Source organism: Topomyia yanbarensis, chromosome 1 (genome assembly GCF_030247195.1).
Source record: "Topomyia yanbarensis strain Yona2022 chromosome 1, ASM3024719v1, whole genome shotgun sequence".
NCBI lineage: Eukaryota > Metazoa > Arthropoda > Insecta > Diptera > Culicidae > Topomyia > Topomyia yanbarensis.
The window spans coordinates 163,412,678-163,434,406 of NC_080670.1; the positions used below are offsets into that span (position 1 = coordinate 163,412,678).

Genomic DNA, 21,729 nt, shown 5'->3' on the forward strand with positions numbered 1-21,729 from the left:
ATGAAAGTGCGAAGCAAAAAGAACCAGAAACATACTATGGATATTATTCTAATTCCATATCAACTTTTGAATAGGGCTAATAAGATTTGTAAACAAACTTTTTTTAGCTGATTTCTCTTGATTTGTTATAATTTCAACACAGAAAACATTTGAAATTAATTCTACCAAGGGTAAAGATGTTGATTCATATGTATCTTTCATGAAATTCAAGTCCGCAGCGGAATAATGAGCGAAATAAGTTTGTTTACAAAAATCTCATTAGCCCTTTTGAAGAATTAATATTGAATTGTAGATTGCAGAGTTGAAATACAGTGCTTGCGACTTTTATGAAAATCGTAATTTTCCAAAACACTAGTTGATGCCGATATCGAAAACTCAGCGCGATACAGCCGAAACAGAAATGTTCACTCGAAGTGACCCATCAACCTCATACACCCCGATTCGGAGCCAAGTCACGAAACATGTGTCCAAAACCAATACCACTGGCCTAGAAACAACGCAACGCAAAAACCCGGCAGGCCAAACTGACGGGGCCTGGTTTTCTCTCGGCAACACCATCATCCACGCCCTATACCCAGCAGAAGCAGCCCGTCAGTAAAGTGCAGTGCAACAATGCTATGCTGTTCTTCAAATGACAGAGGGAATGCAATTTTCGAACAAAACAAAAAACAGGAATGCCGACTTCGATGGTGCATAGATCGGCATCTACTCTCGTTCGTCCTCTTCCGTAGCGCGAACCGTCGAGGAACACAACGTGTCAAAGGAAATGTGAGCTACATTCTCCAACAATAGTAGGGAATGATGGGGGTAAAATATACAGTGCAGTGCATTGGGGCAAAATGCACCTCCTGCTTTCCCTAAAAGTGGCGGGAAAATGCCGAGATAACAGTCCGTCAAATGCAGCGCGGATTTTTAGCATTTATTCTGGTCGCATTTCGATCAGTTCAATTTTGTATCGAAACTAGGTTTGGCACTGCTGCTATCTATGTTTGTACTAGATCTATCTTCCGAGAGAAATTTTTCATGATTTTGATGAAAAATATTTTCAACGATTCAGAAGAAAATGTTAAATGGAAATCATTAACTAAATTCTCGCGAATGACTCTCAAAAGTTAAAATATTTCTTTGGAGAGCGCATTTTCCTCCGTCTTCCTCTATATTTTTCCTCGACCCACGTTCAAGTTTCGAGCCCAGGACCATCGTCTGAATCTGAACCAAATTCTACCCGAGCGCCGAAATGGAATAAAAAATTGCGAGGAAAATTGAGACAATGGATGTGACAAACGAAAACTATGTTTCTCGAAAGTTACAGTTTTTATTTGTTTATTGTATGCTCTCGTTCTTCCACCGTAAATATCGTTCGTTCACTTGTGGAGTGTGGATGTGATCCGCCGGGCTTGCTAACGAGTACAAACAAACAAACGTGAAACAAACAGCAGCCAGAAGAACCGGCGATCTGACCGAGATGTGACCACTTTACTTAATCACAAACGAAATGTTTTACTTTGTAGCTAGTATTTGGGTCCCATTGTTTCAAGCGTAACGTTTCAGAAGGAAGTCAGCTCTTGGGAATAAGTTGCTGCTCTGGCTTCTCTCGACCAAAGCATATTTTCACTGTACTAAGAAAGTTTACATACGGGAAAGTAGGCGAGTGTTGTGGAACAGGTTTTGTTTTTCTGGTCCAAAACTACATAGAATCTTCCAATATTCATTGTTGAATACCGTTGAAGGGAACGTCACTCCAGAATAATTCTTGAGCGTTTTTTCAAAACGTCATATCTGCAATGAGTTACTCTCTTTGTTTAATTTCTCTTCTGTTAATAATTCGGTCCCTTTAACATTTATCCCTCAACTCTTTGCATAATATGCTAGTTAAAACCACCGTCTTTCGATCTGTACTGTAAAATAAGTGAAAAGTGTTATAGTGACGCCGTAAAAATCGAAAGAGAAAGTATAAACAGAGAGTAACTCATTGCAGATATGACGTTTTGAAAAAACGCTCAAGAATTGTCATATTCCGTTCAGTTTTGCATAAATTTGTTTTTTGAAAACAAATCGAGCATTGCTAAAAAAACTGCAATAAATTACAACAAATCTATCAAATTTTAGAAATTTTGGTCACCAGTTGAAGCGAGAAAATGTTTCGCAAGGAAGGCGACACAAATCTCAATCCATTTTCCTGTAATTCCGACCAATTTGAGGCTGGATGTTGTTGGCTCGAATCAAAACTTGTTCAAAGTTCATTTCATATCGTCAAACTAGTGAAATCGTTAGAATTCAAAGGGGTGCTGGAGCGTTACCAGAAAATTTTTATTTCCAAGATTAAGCTCAGCCGGAATGCTGTCTGGTTCTAAGTCGTATTCCGGCTCCAGTGATACAACCGGTTCTAGTTAGAATCGGTTGTGTTACTGGTGCCGGAAAGCGAATTAGAACCTGCTAGAATTCCGGCTCATTTACTGGGTTCCGGTAACCATCCGAAACCCTTCAGGAACCTCTGTTTAAGGGGTGCCATTCCGATGCGACTTAGCCGCATAACCGAGCCCTAGGAACCGAAGCTGCGCAAAACCGCTGAGGATCCGCCGGGCGAGGTGGCCAGCGACCCGCCGTCGGAAGCAAACGAACCTGTGATCCACTCGTTTGCCTGGCTTACTCAAACATAGGGGCTATTCCTAGTTTAAGTCCAACTGAGCGGTAGCGAAGTCGGACAATAAGCGCAAAAGCGATGTGGCGTAGCCACATTTGGTGCTGCAAATAAAATAGAATTGGCAACGCTAGCAAAATGTAAACACAAATTAACACTCCGGATGAACCTATCGTCAATTAACACTTCGACGAGTTTTTGTTCGAGCCAATAAAATGGGCCCGCTTAACTAGGAAGTTTAGTAAAATTTAAGCTGGAATTTAAAATTTTCTGGCAATGCGCTAGCACCCCGTTGAATTCTACATTGATAAAAAATCACACTATAAAACCAAAGGAAATTTAACATCATTTTCAAGTGCACTTGCCTGTTGAAAAGCAAATCAAATGATTTCCCTTCGAATTTCACATGAAAATCTATTAAAACGCAGTTCATGTGCTATTTCAAATTATTTTCATGCTACTTTCACATGAATACGATATGTTTTACCACAGATAACAGACGTTTAGGCTAGAACAAAATTTCTTCAAAAACCTGTGTAAACTTTCAAATTGATAAACGTTGGAAATCCGTGTTTCACCATTGCCATCTGCGCAACTGTTTGCTACACATGTTTGACAGCTACACTCTACACTGAACAAAAATTGTTGCAAAATAGCGAATGATTTGTAATACGAACTATCTGAAAACTCGATGTTGATGATTTCGAATGGCAATCATCCGAAAAAAGAATGAGTTCAAAATCGAATGACTTCATGTCTGTATTGCAATGAGCTGGTTTATGATATTCACATGATGAGCACAACACCAAATCAATCACTTGCACTCGAATAAAGTAAGCGATGGCATATATGATTATCATCACAATTTACACTGTTCCATCATTCGTGTTTCATCTGTTTTCAGTGTTAGGACTGAATCAAATGACAATCGTTTGAAGCGCTTCATGCGATCATGAGAGAAGCTTTACTATATTTTGTTTTCTTTTCTATGGTAACAGTGCAGTCGCAAAAACCGCATGCGTTTGCGAAAAAGTTTTGCAAATATCGTTGCTTGTTCCACTGTAGCGTTCCCAAAAAAAATCTAAACCGGTGCTATGGAAGGATACAAGCGTCTTGATTCAAAGATCCAGTTGGGCATGTACGATATCATCAGCAGCTTCCTTGGAACTACAAAAGAGCAAACAGCTGACCGAAGCTCAAATGTAACAAGGTAAACGAAATACTGTCTAAGTAGTCAAATGTACAAGAGATAAAACTTCGGCAACAGTTTGAGTACGACCAGTTTTACGATCAGATGAATTATTTTAGAATAGGTGGAAGGGCACCGAACACTAACTATCTGTTAATTGGACATTAGTCGGAATTATTGCTCGGTCGAACTAATGACGCTATTACCGATCATAAAGGCTCTGAATCGTAAGAGGATCGCGGTCCTGCTAGTTAGAAATTTAGTTAACCTTCTGCCTGTCGCGCTAGTGCACGCAGCTCTGAAAATCTAGCGATATCGTCTTAGTGCACCAGCGGCTGCTCGTTCAGTGGGCCATAAGCGCGACTTCCGGAGGGTTAAAAGGTATGCCAAATCTGGAAATTTTTCACGGGCATGCTCGACTGTCTTCCGCTTACGGCTCTGGATAATGGCCAATCCTGTGTGCATATTGGTCTGATTTCCTTATTGGATACACTAGATCACGAAAGAGAATTAAATAAATTTCAGGATGTTGTGACACATGCGAACGATGTCCCGAGCAAACGAAAAGTCAATAATACCCCAAGCTCATGGTGTTTGAAATGAGTTGAACCGGTTGAACCCATAAAAACATCATCACCATAGTCCGGTATTCTGGTATTAATTACTGTGCAATATGACACGAACTATATTTATAGTCTTTCTGAAGGGCTGTGTGGAGTTTGAACCCATGAGGGATTGCCATGATCTGCACTGCATACAAAAAATAATATTGTACCTTCAAAAGTTTTTAACTTTTCTTTTGAAAGGATACACAAAATCATTAATGTGATTCGAAAAAGAAAAATATCTTTAACATGAAAAGCTTCCATTTGTTTCAGTATCAATTGCATTTACAATTACAATACGAACTTTGAAAATCAAAGCAACGAACAATTAAATCCGCAACACTGGAAGTGTAATGTAAACACTATTTTCGTTCGTTGGTGCGTCGGGTAACTTCAGCAAAATATTGTTTATATTAGGTTTGTTCCAGTACCTGGAGAAACTGGAAGTACTCCAGAGAAAATCGTTCCTGTAATAAAATTAATTAAACTCAGCATTTCTATGCATTTTGTGTTAGTTATGAGGCATATCAGATGATGGAAAGTGAAATTGGTTGAGGTTTGTATTTTCCGTATTTGCAGGTCGTCGAAGTCTCTCAGATTGCTACCCACAAGCTCCATGTTGCGATTCAAAATCGGAATCACAATCCTGAACTAAGCACCGTAGGCTGATTTGTTGGAAGCCGGATTTTTTTTAGTATTTGTGACGGTATCTTTCGTGTGCATGAAATGAAGAAAACCCAAGAAAATGGAGCAATTCTCTTCCGGTATCAAAGTTGGCTTTAAAAAAGAGATATTTGCTCATGCCATCGTCGATGTTCTGATCGGTAACAAGTTTCTAGACCATGCCATTGATGCGCTGGGTAACGCTGTTACGGAAAGAGCAAAATCGCCACCGCTCAGATTCTGCGAGTCGGTATCCATACAGGCTGGGTGTGTAGTATTAAAAATAGCTTTATTCATTAACTAATTTTAATAACACTTCACAGAAAACTCGCATTGAAGATATATACTATCATAGGCGTTTCAATGACCGTCAATCTCGTCGAATATGTACTATCATAAATCGCCATCGCTCAAGTGTTCGATTGTGGCCAAAGAGATGCTTGGCCGATGCCTTTCAAGAATTACACTGTCATTATTCCGGTTATCTGGTGCAACTTTGCGAGACCTTGGTAGAACGTACTTTAAAGGCGAAAGAAGGCGACAACGGAAAAAGAAAACTACGAGTACGACGAAATAAAAGCATCTCTGAAATGATAACTGAATCCGGTGGAGATCACATTAATCGGAGAGGTTTATTTGAAGAAAACGCTTCCTCGACGGAAAATATTTCCTGCTGTCAGAAATCAAATGCACTTGCCTTTTTTCTAATCGCAGCATAGAGTTATTGTTATTGGAATTTAAATTGAAAGAACTGTACAAAGCTGCAGTAAAATCTGATAAAATACCATAAACCGACATCGATGCGACCTTGATAATTAGGAAGAAATTGATGGGTAAAACAGCAAAGGACAAAATCTTCAATACGTCTTCAATATCGTTAAACTTTTAGAAAAATGTAATGCTAACGAAATATTGATAATCTTATCGCTTGTTAGTCCAATTGTGTGGCACAAGCAATTTTCCTCAGGCGAAAAAAATTCCCAGCTTTCCAACTATATGTGATTCAAAATCATCTATAGTGAGAATATTTTCTAGCTAACGCTCACCACCGGATTCTTTGTTTGTGAGCCTAACTACTAAAATGACCACAACCCGGTAATGCAGTTTAATTGTACATTTCGATCAGCCTTAAACAACTCCGCTACAAGTTCTGGTGGTGGAAGTACTAATGTGCCTAGCATATGTGAGAGCGAGATGATAAATTTTCAGTGTTAGCAGCGACATGCGACCTGTACCCAGTTAAACCCATTCCGGTAACGGTTCGGAATTCTGAATGGAGTCAGTATGGATTATGCAACAACCGATTCCGACTCAATCGGTTTCAGAATCTGGTAGCAGTGACATGCGTCCTCTAGTAGTTATAAGCTCTTTTCTCTACAAATGTGTTTAAATGTGTATACCATGTATCTTTTTATTAATAATTTTATCACTTGTATACGTTTCTCCTTAAAGTACGATTTACACGATTCGTCAGTTTCCATCAACGGAACACAACATCAAAGTCACGTCACCGTTTCGCCAGGATAAGTTGAATGCATGTCTTATGCGCACATTCACACGTTCCGTACGTTAAAACGTTTCGTGCCGTTGTGTCATTGTGTGTGAACGTTTCCATTGAGTATTGCATGAAACTTTAACCTTATTTTTTGATAGTTTAGAGAGCTTTTTTACGTCAACATGGGGATTTTTGATTATAGCACACTTCAAAAACTTGAAACTTTTACTTTCCAACACCTAGTAAACAAGCTCGTTTATGATGTCATCATGAGCTCGCGTGTTTTTGTAAACGGCCTATAAGCATACTATCAAAATTTACTTTAAGAGACAATTGCGAATAAACCGTAGCTCATCGAGAACGGATGTCCACAATTTATGAAAGAGAAAAGTTTTCTCTTTCGTCTACTGCTGTTACTAATTGTCGTGTCCGGACGAACTAAAACCACGACTTCTTCGTCCAAAATCTATCACACAACTGACGAACGTTTTCCTTCTCGTTCAGTTTTAGCTGTCGCTTCTGTACACTCTCTTTCTATCTATCTCTCTCTCTCTTCTTGTTTGCATCCCTTCAATTTATTTTAATATTTCTCTCCCTCTCTATTTCAATCCCTACATCCTTCTCTACCTCTACTCTAACTTTGAGTATTTTATACCTACATAGTTATTAACCATAATCGCAAGCTCAATTTAGTCTAATATATTAGTCCAACCTCATAGGCTCAGGTAAAACAACCAGCACGCTCGTACCTAAACACGTGCCAATGCTACTAGTCACAAGTTTGCTGAAGCGAATTCCGAACAGACTTCAATCAAGTTCTGTGCACGAATAATTTGCTCTCTCGCACGCAACTCAAGCTTCGATTGATGCACACCTGGAAGTTCTGTGAACACATACGTTTCAAGAACACTGCATAACATGATATACAAGGGCATTAATTTCATATAATCAACTGTTTTGAAGGATGACTCACACGTGTTAATTCTTGAAACTGATTTTCATGTTATTTGGTATTAAATAATATCTTATCTGTTCATTTTGTTTTTTTTAAGCATCTGATGGAACGTCATTTTAAAATATTGTGTTTATTCTCTTCGGTTTTGCATGAAATCTTTTTTTTGGGACATTCCAACCATTTTCTATCAAATTGTTATTCCTAATGACTAGAGCAGATTGCAATAAATTTATCCCATTTCAATCCAATTTTGCTCGAATCCGACCAATTCGATGTAACGGACAACTATGTTTATTCTATGTTCGAATCATTCGAAAATTCTTCCAATAAAATTTGTTTTTTTTGTTGTTTTGAGTTGATCCTGTTTTTATGCTGCTGGCATTTTTTGTTTTAATTTCATCGAGTACTGAAATTGTCAAAATTTGGTGTTCGGGCAATTCAATTTTATGACATCTATTCCACGCTATTTCAAATTCAATGCTTGTTGGAAATACAAATATACTTTGGAATTACGGCTATAGATTGTTTTGACTCGTTGTTTTTTGGCATCATCGGCAAATATCAACCTGTGACGAAACCAGCCCTCTGCTAGGCGGCAAATTTTTTTGAAGCTGACATGAACAGTACAATATAGTTTGAAAGTGGCATTCAAAATAATTATTAACGACATATATGCAAGGATGGAAAATGCCTACCTTTTCTACGGCTGTAATATTTCTCCTTTCTCATACGACGCTGCTGTGGTTCGCTAGTGCAGGACGCCCAGCGCTGTACGGCAGCCTGGGTGTAAAGCAGTGACAAAACATACTACTCTAGTACAGCAACCAGACGCGAGCGGTACAGCTTCTCTTTCCTTATTTTACATTTTTTAATATTTTCAATCTATTTAATATTTTTAATCACAAACGATGACAATGAATGCGGTTCATTTACGCCACGACCGGCATGAATGCTTTCGTGTGCGGGCTTCTCCCTTTGACTATGTAGAGAAAAGTGTACAAAGCGAGAGGGCAAACTTTACTACGCCACACTCTCACCGAGCAGTCGTAGTACAGCAGCAAAACAAAAATGTATTTTGCTGCTGTACGGAAAAATGTACTCGGTTTGGCTACCGTTCTGGCAAGAGCAGTAGTGATGCGTCGCTGTAGCGGGATGTGCGGCTTGTGCAAATGTAAATATACCGGAAAAAATGTAGTTTACTAGTAGCGTTCGCATCCCTGCATATGTGTAATGCCTTTTCTTACATCGCTTTTCCCCATAAAATCCGAACGTTTTACCACCTGAGAACCAGAACACATCAAAATAAAGTTTGTTTGAACTCGACAAGTTTCAAGCCGAGTTAACACCATTGTCTCGTATCAATGTGGACGTTGCTTAAAACGCGTTCGTTTTCAGGTTTAGCACTAGCCGAGCCAAGATGCCAGCCAAGGCTTCACCTATTTTTCAAAGCAACGTCAAAATATTCACCCTCTAGAGTTAAGTCTATCATATGTTGACGACTGTCAAAGTCTGTGCATACCATATCGATATCACCGGGCCGGACGAAACCCAAATACTTCAATTATGACATTTACTGTGCACACCACCACGTCTGTCAAAAGGACGAACCCATGCTAATCGATCAAAATTGTCGTGATGTAGATAACAGCGAATTCAATCTCGCAGCCCTCTTAACTTTCTTGCTCCGAAAACACAACTCCACGTATATAAAAGAAACCGTGCCGTAGCCCAAGTACCCGGGCAGAACGAGAAGGCGATCGCTAATTCGTATTATCTTACTTGCACGTGTTTGCCAAAAAATACCTACCCATTCTTTCACGATATTATTCAGCACGTTTAGTGATAAAATCTACTCGTGAACATATCCAGCATTACTTGAGTTTTATCTAAATAACAACTTACATTTCAAATTTTCAAGAACAATAAAACATGCTTGTTACGCCTGTTAAGCTCTTAGTGCGTCATTTGCATTTTTTGTAATATTATCAACCAAAACCTCGTACGCATAGTAAGGCATTTGCTTAGAGTATCAAATCACTTAGATATATCCTATAGAAAAATATACTTATATACCTTTTGAATGCATATATTATACTGCATGAAAATCCAAACAAAGATACCATTCTACAAGTTTACCCTACCAAAACCTACCTATAAAATCTGTACTTTTCAGCCATAATATGTAATACGTAACGTAACAATACAAAATCATTATCATCTTTATTATTAAATTTGGCCATTTTGGCAACACTTCTTTTAAAATGAAAGGCGATAGCGGGTTTTCTCGCTTCCTCCATACACCACCACTGCACTAGGCACTCATGTGATATGGAGGCAACGCGGTTTCCTTCCATATCGTAATCGTCGCTCGCAAAATACGACACCGTTTGTTTGAGTCCCTTCCTCAACGAATAGTCGACAGAATACTTACTTCTTTCGCCCACTACGAACTTTAAATAACCGAACTCGTGACAGCATATGCATACTGCACATAAAGGAGGCAAAGAGAATTCAATCTCTGAGGCTTCATCGAGCAGCGTACAGCGAGATGGTGTCGTAGCAGTCCAAACAAACGCCCCTGATAGCGGAATCTGGTTTATCCACTCACCATGTGTGGAAATGGTCATGCTGAGTATAGGTACTCTTGTGTTACGGAGAAAATTTCTTCTCCACAACTCGTGTCTGGCAGACCCATACCAACGGTCCTGGTTGAAAAGGAGACAAAGCATGTATGAATGAGAACCGATCTAGTAACCCAAACAGTAACGAGTTCTTACTTTCTCGCTCTATCTGTATACATGTGTAAAACATCGAAGCTATGGCAACCACTAGGCACTCTTTTTCTTTATGCTTCGAAAATACGACACCGCGTATACAAATGCGAACAGATGTCGAAAAGCAAGCACTCCTGCGGAACGCAAAGATTACGAATTCTTTTTCCTTTCTTTCGCACACCAAATGTAAAAAATTCAACGAAACCATGCCAACCATCAGCGAAGAGCAAGAAAACATCGCCTACAAATTGCAGACCGTACTGCAATTTCGCACTTTGCATTATTGTTTAATATTTCATGCATGACCCTCTCTGGGGCAGTACATACGGAAAAATATTCTGGATACCTTCTCGGAGGAAATCCTTTTTACAAGTACCCTCTCGGGGGAATCAATCATATAAACACCCTCACGGGGGCAATACCTTATTCACCCTCTCGGGGGCAATACTACATTTACCCTCTCGGAGGTCATACTTCAATTACCTTCTCAGAGGAATAACAATCTACAAACCCTCTCGGGGGTAACACTCGCAATTCCCTCTCAGGGGTTTATACTTCAGGTGCCCTCTCGAGTGAAATATTATTTGATATACTTACTTATTTACCGACCTGCGCCATTGTCGTGTCCGGACGAACTAAAACCACGACTTCTTCGTCCAAAATCTATCACACAACTGACGAACGTTTTCCTTCTCGTTCAGTTTTAGCTGTCGCTTCTGTACACTCTCTTTCTATCTATCTCTCTCTCTCTTCTTGTTTGCATCCCTTCAATTTATTTTAATATTTCTCTCCCTCTCTATTTCAATCCCTACACTAATGATCGGCAAGTAATGGTTTGTGTGGAATTTCCCCTCAGAGTGAGATTTGACAGCATGCTTATTAGCCCTTTTAAAAAAAAGTTCTATAGGTAATTAATTTATACCTTTCGTTGACGTGCAGTACGAAGAAAGACTGACAAATCGTGTAAATGGCACTTAACTCTTTATATAATGCACTACATAACCAACATATTGTATTTCACCGTGCATTCAAAAATATTGACATCCATAAAAAAATCATAAAAAGTCACTCCTATAGGCAGTTAGGTTATATTAAAAATTTAGGGTAGAATTTGTGTGATATTAAAGGTTTAGATATAGATAGGACTAAGTACATAGATCGTGGTAATAATATTTCAATGTGCCGCATGACAGGCTAAATTAAACATAGATTTAAATTCCGTGAATAAAATAAAAGCGAACTGTTTTATATATGAACTAAATATAGATAACACATTCCTTGATTTGAACTGACGGTCCACTCAAAAACCAATAAAATATCATCTTGTTCTTCGAGCATCTTTCATTCAATTTTGTGATGACTCGCATACTAAGAAATAATGGAAGTAATTTGATTCCCCTATTTGATATATACAGTAAATAAGAGAATATCTGTTAAAATTCGACATCTTAGATGTTGAAAAATTAATTATCGCATTTCAATCCTGTACAGTAGCTATTTTGAAATTCAAAACTTTTGCATATAACTTCTGTATGACTATTATTTGATACTTGCATACATGAACGAAATGTAGTTTGCAACCAAAATCAAATGGCAGCCATCCAAAACACAACTGTCAAATGTTAAAGGGCTGGGTCATAAACAATATCATATGAATTTGCTCTTCGTTTTTGGTACAGTGTAACTGCATTGTATCGATCACTGCGACATCTACAAACGTTTGCCAAACGTGTTTCAGAGGGCCCATATTATTGGCTCGAATCAAAACTCGTCGAAATGTCAATTGACGATAGGTTCATCCGGAGTGTTCATTTGTGTTTACATTTTGCTAGCGTTGCCAATTTTATTTTGTGTCCAGCTTTTGCGCGTGCTGTCCGACTTCGCTACCGCTCAGTCGGACTTAAACTAGGGATAGCCCCTATGTTTGAGTAAGCCGGGCAAACGAGTGGATCACAGGTTCGCTTGCTTCCGACGGAGGGTCGGTGGCCACCTCGCCCGGCGGATCCTCAGCGGCTTTGAGCCGCTTCGGTTCCTAGGCCTCGGTTATACGGCTAAGCCGCATCGAAATGATACCCCGTAAACATTCTAACTAGAATCGGTTGTGTCACCGGAGTTGGAAAACGAATTAGAACCAGCCAGCATTCTGGCTGAGTTAAACTGGGAAGTTTAGTAAAATTTAATCTGGAAATAAATTTTTTTGGCAACGCTCCAGCACTCCATTGATTTCACCACCTGGGCGCCAGGTTGACGATATGAAATGAACTTTGTTTACTTTCGACAAGTTTTGATTCGAGCCAACAACATCCAGCCTGTTTCAGACGTCTTATTTATTCGGAATTTCAGTAGCGGGTATTTACACACGATTCAAATCGAGCCTAAACGTCTGTTATCTGTGGTTTTACCATTGAATTTTGGTTGCCATGCTGTTGAGTCGCATACTATGAACTTTCCAGATGACATTCATGTGAACTTTCCAAATGACATTCATGTGAAAAGTGCAAATCCATATGTAAAACAATTGATTTCGGCGATTCTTCTACCCATTAAATCTATAGGTAAAACTAATTAATATTCACGTGTAATTCATTTGGAAATCTTATTCAATGGTATTTCTTATGATGTTAATGTGATTTTCACATAATGTTTGCAAGAATTCCACTTGAAAATCACATTGTCCACACTATTAGATATTGAAATGGCAAACGTATCATTTTCATGTGTTTTACAATTCTCGACAAACATATGATTACGGCCTAAAAGCCAACTGTCAAAATCCACTTTTAATGGAAATTCCGGACAAACCGTTACTGGCTGAACACAGTTCACAACAGTTAATGGAAGAGAAAACTTTTCTCTTTCGTTTACTACCAACATCTGTGATTGGCATGTAACGGTTTGTCCGGAATTTCCATTCAAAGTGGATTTTGACAGTTGGCTTTTAGGCCGTAATCATATGTTTGTCGACAATTGAATAAATTCAAGTGTTTTGCATATGATGTTAACGTGTCTAGTTTTTTTCAGTGTAACGATTTCACCACCTGGGCGCCAGGTTGACGATATCAAATGAAATTTGTTTACTTTCGACAAGTTTTGATTCAAGCCAACAACAGCCAGCCAGGCTCCTGCTAGGCAGCCATTTTGGGCTGGATGTTGTTGGCTCGAATCAAAACTTGTCGAAAGTAAACAAAGTTCATTTCATATCGTCAACCTGGCGCCCAGGTGGTGAAATCAACGGGGTGCTGGAGCGTTGCCAAAAAAATTTTATTTCCAGATTAAATTTTACAAACTTCCCAGTTTAACTCAGCCGGAATGCTGGCTGGATCTAATTCGTATTCCGGCTCCGGTGACACAACCGATTCAAGTTAGAATGTTTAAGGGGTACTATTTCGATGCGGCTTAGCCGCATAACCGAGGCCCGGGCGAGGTGGCCACCGACCCGCCGTCGGAAGCAAGCGAACCTGTGATCCACTCGTTTGCCCGGCTTACTCAAACATAGGGGCTATCCCTAGTTTAAGTCCGACTGAGCGGTAGCGAAGTCGGACAGCATGCGCAAAAGCGATGTGGCGTAGCCACATTGGGTGCTGGACACAAAATAAAATTGGCAACGCTAGCAAAAGGTAAACACAAATGAACACTCCGGATGAACCTATCGTCAATTGACATTTCGACGAGTTTTGATTCGAGCCAATAATATGGGCCCGCCATTTTGCCCTAGCCAACATCTACCTTTGTTAAAATCAAAACAACCCAATGCTATTGCACGGGCAACATGGGCCTAGAAGCGGCTAGGCCCATATATGTTGGCTACTGTAAAAGTCTATATATCTCCATAGCGGATGACAGGAGTGACACCTCCCTGCATCCAGCCCTATCCCAGTGAGCAAATTTTCTGGCAGAGACCGCTCTGCTAGATTTCTGTAAGTCTTGCTTTGGCAGCCCTGTCAGATTTCTGCGCGTATCCTGTCAGGTTAGTTGAGCTAAGGCGAACTCGGTTTCGCTCGCGTTTTCTAGCAAATTTTGACAGGAACCGAGCACAACCCTGGCATAACTCGGACATAAACTGTGCAAAGGTCCTGGCAATTCCTGCCTGGTAGAATTTAGCACGAATCGAGCAAATCATCTGACAAAGATGTGGCAGGAAGCGTGCAGAGATCTTGGCCGTACATTTCTGGCTGGATAAAAGTGAGCAGCATCGGTTGGTTTAACCCGGTCTGTCAGAAACGGTTGTTGCATTTGAGCGAATTCGTTGCCAAAATTCTCGCACAAATCGCGCAAAATGCTCGTAGAAATTCTGCCAGCACCAGTTTCGCTTTGCTCAACTTTTGCTAACTTTCTGCTTGCCACGCTGACCGGGATGAGGTCCCCATTATTGGCTCAAATCGACATAGATTTTTCATTAGGGCTTAAATCGCAAATGTAAACAAACTGCGTTTTCGCTATTACGACATTATGCAACAAAAATACTACAAGATTGAGGTGAAAATTAGTTAAAATGGTTTTTAGTTCGATGTATAATTAAAGAAAACAAAACGGCGAAACATGCATTTTCTTCGAGATTTCGACTTAGGCCCTTCTTCTCATATGGAATATAAAGGCCAAACTTACATTTTTAGACAGAAGCGGGCGTACGGTTATTATTCACAAATAAAAGAATAAACGGCGGTTCTGTTATATAAATGATAAGCAATATCTACTATGATCATGTCTACTCGATAGTTGTTGCACATAAACATTCGAATATTTCGATATTTTCATGAAATTTGAAGAAAAGATTCACGCGCCCTTTCTTTTACATTGGGTTTCTATGCGCCCATTTGCTGAGCCCTATTAAAAAGTATACTGTCAAGCTCGCCCATTTACCCAGCCCTACCCAGCAAGACAGAGTCAGTTTAGCCCATTTACCGCGCCCTTCTGAAAATTATGTACACGGTTTAGCCCTTCCGCAAATGGTGGTTGCTGAAGGGCGAAATCACGACTGGGATGCAAATTGGGCGTAAGCATTTTTTTAGTTTCTACCCACTAAAAGCACATAGGAATTAAATTCTTTGTTATATTGTCATAAGGTTTAACGAAAAATGCTTCCGGAAAAACACGGTCATAAAGTAATTTATACCTACAATAAAAACTACATTTAGAAAACCTTCGCCGAATATTGAAACTGATTTTTCTCCATTTGAGTACATTGCGACTTAGGCCCTAATGAAAGATCTGTGTCGAAATCAAAAATCGTCGAAATGTCAATTAACGATAGGTTTTGCGTAAAGACGCTGAATTACTGAATAAAGACTCGCCATCTTATCCCAACTAAATAAAATGGTTTGGCAACATTATTTTCTTCAAACTAGCACCACTGTCACAGCGAAGGCATCAGTTGACTCGTCAACTACAGTTACCGCAGAGTTGCAACGTCGACATTTTTTTCATCATGCTGTAAAGTTTTGTACCAATAAAACTACCGACAGTTTTAAAAATATTGTTTTTTTTCGCTTCCTGGTAAAATACGACCTTCGTGTGGAATGGGTCTGGTTCTGTGATTTACCAGAAAATTACAACATTATGGATAGCTGCAATGGTTGAAGCATTTTTAGAAGGCACCGTAAAGATAAAAGATATGTTTTACCTTGCCTTAGAGATTCTATTCAGAAATTTATTCAAAATATTTTAACTCACTATCACAATACTTTCCAAAATTCATTCATCAGATTGCAACATCTGACAAGTCTTCTGCTCGATTGGAATGACATTGACAGGTCTCGTGCTCGATATCGATTGGAATGACACTGACAGATAAATGGTAAACAACCGATTGACGTGTCGAGTCTTTATCCAGAGGGATTCAGCGTCGTTAGTTTTGCGTTTATGCGGCTAAGCATCGTTCCTGTACACCTTAAACAGATGTTCCTGAAGGGTATCGGATGATTACCGGAACCCAATAACGTTCAACTGGAAATGAGCCGGAATTCTGGCTGGACCTAATTCGTACTCCGGCTCCAGTGACACAACCGATTCTAGCTAGAATCGGTCATGTCACTGAAACCGGAATACGAATTAGAACCAACCAGCATTCCAGGTGAGCTTAACGGCAACGCTTCAGCTCCCCGTTGAACTCTAACGATTTCGCCACTGGCTATGACGGAGTTGCTGTAAAAGAATTACTGCTTTGACGATTGGTAGGACTTTAACTCAACAGATGGTACAGATGGACGGTAAAGTGATGTCTCCAATGGAATGTATGGAAAATATCGAAGCTGGGCATCTTTCTCCTCATCTTTGCTTTGTGTCAGATTGGCGCTAAATGCAAAATATAAACACGGTCTCCTGCAAGTACAGAAGTTCTGTTTCATTACTGTAAATTAGTGCCAGATAGTGACGAGACGTAGTCAAATTCGCCAAGTTACTAAAATTAGGTGTGGGGCTCTGCATGGACAAAATGGTTAATCAAAGTGTATCATACATAAGTAATTTTGGCGGTTAATATATCTCATTGGAAGGTTGAAAGTTTAATGCATAAAACGAACCAAATTTAAACTTTTCCTCTTTAACAAATACTCAAAACTATCCAGCTTGACAGCAACGCCCAGTTGAAGATGTCGGGCGTACATTGAATAAACATCCAACGCATTGGACTAACGTAGGGTGACTTAATCTCACTGGGCGGTTGACGTAAACGATTATTGTCAAAAAAGGGCCATTAAACGTATTACGAACTGAACAATTTAAACCGCCATTATGGAACGTAAAAAGCTGGATATCCACGCTCCCTACTAACAAAATTGGCCTCACTTATATTTCATCGAGGAAGAAAAATTTTCTACTAGACAGGAATATAGTGACAAATTTTGAGAATGGTGTGATTGGCCGGATAGTACTCAATTCCTTTCGCATGAACCGTGTCAGCACAAGGCGTTTGTATAATTTAATAATGCGTTTCCCAAATAGCAAATATTTTATCACGAATGAGTGCTACCCACTATAACATTGTTTACCACAAAAAGTTAATAAAGCAATCCACAAAAATTGATTGTGGTCAATCTGACTCAAGGCAGTGCATTTGAATGATTCGGACCAACATCCTTGATATAAACAAATATAAATAACCTTTACAACTGCAAAACCTTTGCCTTCAGCACAGATAAGGTTGTTTGCATTCATTTAGAGATGATCTAGAATGGCTAACAGAAAATCTAATTAACAGTTCCTGTTCCCATCGTCCATTCGAGGAAAGTTATATGCATCATCTTTCGGATCAGATCACTTCCGTTCTTTTCCTCTCAGGCTGGCTACACACATTTGATAAAGTTTTCACTCCGATCTTGATGGACGGACAAGGAGTAAACTTCACCTAAGCCTCGCCTCAAAGTAAGAAGAACTAACTGAAGACAGAGACACCTTTCAGTTTAACTGCACCTACCGGAAGGCACAGGCAGTTGTTGGTGTTGACCAAACAGATACCTACCTACCCGATGCACCGAACGGTAGTAGCAGCTTAGAAACGTTGGTTTCTGAAGGCCGCAGGGATCTACACTACGCTACGAAGAGCACAAATCCTTTTCGCTTACGCATATCCAAACATTTCCAACTGCTGGCTGAGCGGAAGCACTGCCGGCTGCTGCCAGAAGATGAAAAGTTCAGGATTTAATTATTCAAACTGACATCAGGCCTTCTTCGGACGTCTTCCCGGGATGGGTTTCTCCTGTAGGCAATAAGATGGACTTCTTCAGTATACAGCATAAATAGAAGCTGGAAATCGGATGCGGTCGTATCCGTTCTGCCGATCCGAGGTTGAGAATTATGTTTACGTTTGTCGGGGTAGCGGGTTAGAAAAAGTAAACAAGATTATTCATAAGAAATGAAATAGGATTAGAATATATTTTACTAGCTGTCAATATTAATGGACAACTAGAACAAACCATGATTGATTGTACAATGTAAGGAGGCTCTTTTGGACAAATCGCGCACCTCAGTCCTGAATCGTGACTTTCACTACTGCGAAGTGCTATGATACATTTTTTTTCATATAACTCCAAGCTCTCAATAAATACAAGCGAAATTAGAAAAACTAATTTATCTGCACTAAAAAAATCAATTTAGTTTACATTCGTCTTTTGCCTTCCTCGTTTCCAATTTCATACATTTCGATTGAAAAGCGCATCGTCCCAAACGACTTTCCCAATGGATAGCTGATAAACGATGGTGTTTAAAAAGCAGGTTGTCACACTCTGGCTCATATCAACGGAAGTGAGATTCACCGTCACCGGGTGCACGGCAATTCGATTGAGCTTTTTTTCTTCTTCGCGTAGCACCCATTTATACCCTGTCATCGGACACTTGCAATTTCAGCCCGTTCGCTATGCTATTTCTATCAGCTGTAATTCTGCAGCAGCAGCAGTAGCCAGGGCCATCTATCGTCACCGTATCGATGAAGGGAGCGGGAAAATTCGATTCTGATTTGCATTTCTACTGAAAAATTCGCAATCAAATCGTCCTGCGTCCTTCGGGTTGTTGTTGTTGGACTCGTTACGTAAATCAGCAGGAGCAACGCAAGATAAGACAACATTATCCGTTTTTTGTAATTTTAAAGAAACATTTTTTTATTTTTCATTCCCAATAGCTGTAACCTTTGTGTGGCTGCACCCACTGGCGCGTCGATCGATTTTGAGTCGAATGACTTCGTGAATTGCAATTGGGGGTAAGGTGATGGTTTCCAGAATTTGTCGCGCTAATGGCTCTCGATTGAAATTCATATCTGAGTATGGCAACGTGGTGCCGGAATACATTTTTAGATTGACATTTTCAAGTCGATTTTTATTTTCTAAATTTCCTCAAATTTGAGGAAGATGTGTTTTCGAAAAGCATATGTATGTCTTAATCAATTTACCACAACGACGATTTGTATCTCTTTTTATGTAGGTAGCGTCAAACTGGTGCTGTCTCCGTACTGACACTAAGTTAGTGTCGAATACTGAAGAGAAAAAATTCGAAAGGCAAATTCCATACCTAATACTTTAATATTTCTATAGTCGATAGTGAAAATAACTGTTGTTAAATGTCTCTGTCATAGCATCTCAACCCCATCATGTTAAGAATCATCTCTGAAATCGCAACGGACTGTTACAACAAGGCAAAACTTTGCCTACCTTCCATCTCCCCTGAAGCCATTCCATTTCTCCAAGCGTAGAATGTTCTTCAAATTTCCAATACTTTGTGACACGAATTTGAAATCATTTTAATTCGCGATTGGCAGAGTGAATGCTAACCGTTTCAAACTCGCTGAATTGACATTCGATTTTCCCCCAGAGCAATTTCATCTGATACGCGCGATAAAAAAAACTTTGCCAGGAAAAGAAAAAGTACATGGTACAGCTACTACTCGCATTCTGTACGGGAGGGCGGAAGTAGCAGACAGCTCCGCTCCAAACGACAAAGAGTGTGACACGAAGCGGGCCCATCAGCATCTCTAGCAACAGTGTGTTGGTATAGCGGGGGAGTGCGCTGTTAGCAGTCCGTAAAAGTAATTTTCCGACACTCCATTGAAGCTCTTGTGGTATATGTATACTTTTTTTCCGGGGCCAAACCTCAAGGTTCCGTTTCGGGCCAGCCGGTGTGGAAGTTTCATTTTCATGGGAAATTCGAGATAAGACAGCGCAGCGTACCAACTGTCATCGTTGTAGTCGTTCTTTGATCGGCGTTCGGTGTCGGTTGTTTTAATGAAGTTATTTCCTTTCAAGCGGGGTTTTTTGAGCTTTCGGAAATGATCAAATGATGGCAAAAGGGTCACCTGATGCTGGGAATCGGGGGCGATGGAGTAGATTTTCTACATTGGATTTAAATGGGGACAGTTTGTGTCTGTACATATAAAACTGGGTACTGTAGAATTTCGTGTTTATCTAAAGTTGGTGAGTTTTAGGGTATAGTCCGAAAGAGCAGGTTTCAAAGTTTTCTGTATTGAATGTTTTGAAAAGCTAACTAAAAAAAGTCAAAAATAATTTAAATTAATGCCCATTCCCAATCAATTTAATCTTATTACATGCTGTTGTCAAGCTAACGCGCTACATCTTTGCCTAACATCCTTACAAACCAAATTTTCGAAAAAAAAAAGCGTTTTAAAAATTTTAGGGCAATCAGCAATGGTTCATCGTATTTAAACCGTCTAAACACGTAGAACTCTTTTTATCTCTACTACTACTATTTTATCTACCAATTTACAATTCATGTAGTAATTTAAAAAAGAACTGAAAAATCGATTTGAAAGCGCGGAAAACACTTCCAAACGTTTGCCTTTGCTAGCCCTTATTGTTTCATTTATACAGAATGCGAAAAAAAGGAACTTTAGATTGTATTGATGCATTTTTGCATGAAGCAACCAGCATTCGGCAGCTGAAATAGCAGTTTTTTTTGGTTTCTGCCGCCACGTTCAATACCTACGTACCTATATGGCAGAATTCACATGTATTTCCACTATGCTCTTGTATTGCGAGGAAATTTACAGCTCGTTGAATACGAGTTGTGTTGTTTATGGTCTACAGCCCTAAGCATGTCTAGTCAGAATGTTTTTCAATTATATAGTTTTGTAGCGAAAGGTTCGAATGCGAATCGAGAGACAAGGTTTTTTTAGACCAAATCGTAACAAATTGATTTGGTCTAAAAAATCTTGTCTCTCGATTCGCATTCAAACTTTTGAACACTTTTCTACCACTATTGAAACTGTGTTCACATTAGCTCTAGGAGGGTAATCGGGAGGAGCTAGGAAATATTGTATACTGAATATAAACAATCATACATGTGAAGTTTCAGAATTAATTTAAAACTATATTGGCTCGTTTGGGACATTTAGGTTCCGGAGAAACACACTAGACGACTCCTAACTTCACGAGAGTTTATTTAAGTGTATTTTGGACTAGCTTCAGCCTAGTGCAGTTGCCAAATGCCATGGTTCTAAAGAGACGAAGTTGAAGCACAATCCCCTAGTCTTATGACTTAATACTGTAACCAGTAGCAACATATTAGTTTTGAGCATGCAGGCGGGGTATGCAATGAAACAGCAGAAATACATCAAAAAGTCTGTGTCCAACAGCCAAAGCCAGAGATGCACTTATCCAAGACTCATTAACTCATTCGACGCGACAGATAAATGAAAAAAAGGATGTTTTTTTCATCAGCTTAATCTAAGGTACGCTGTACGAATACGTTCAAGCGAATTATTAAGATACAATCGTACACGTAATGTCTGGTTTCTCTCTCTCTCTCTCTCTCTCTCTCTCTCTCTCTCTCTCTGTTTATTTAACACGGCTCAACGTTTAGCATAACTGAATCGGACATCTTTTATTCTTTTACAATAGGGTGATGAGCCTATTTTCACCATACTAAGCAAGGTGCCTCACTAATTCGGTAATTTCTTGCCTTACAA

General features: G+C 39.5%; 1 long non-coding RNA gene across 3 annotated transcripts; it reads left to right on the forward strand.

Annotated features, from left to right (window-relative positions):
* Window positions 1-3,540: 3,540 nt before the first annotated feature.
* On the forward strand, window positions 3,541-5,854 carry LOC131676394 (uncharacterized). Of its 3 annotated transcripts, none has more exons than XR_009303170.1 (3): window positions 3,541-3,851; window positions 5,015-5,365; window positions 5,422-5,854. It is a non-coding gene; the product is annotated as an uncharacterized LOC131676394 (long non-coding RNA). The 3 variants fall into 3 exon arrangements; XR_009303172.1 differs by lacking the exon at window positions 3,541-3,851 and adding an exon at window positions 4,791-4,852; XR_009303171.1 differs by lacking the exon at window positions 3,541-3,851 and adding an exon at window positions 4,797-4,945.
* The last annotated feature ends 15,875 nt before the right edge of the window (window positions 5,855-21,729 follow it).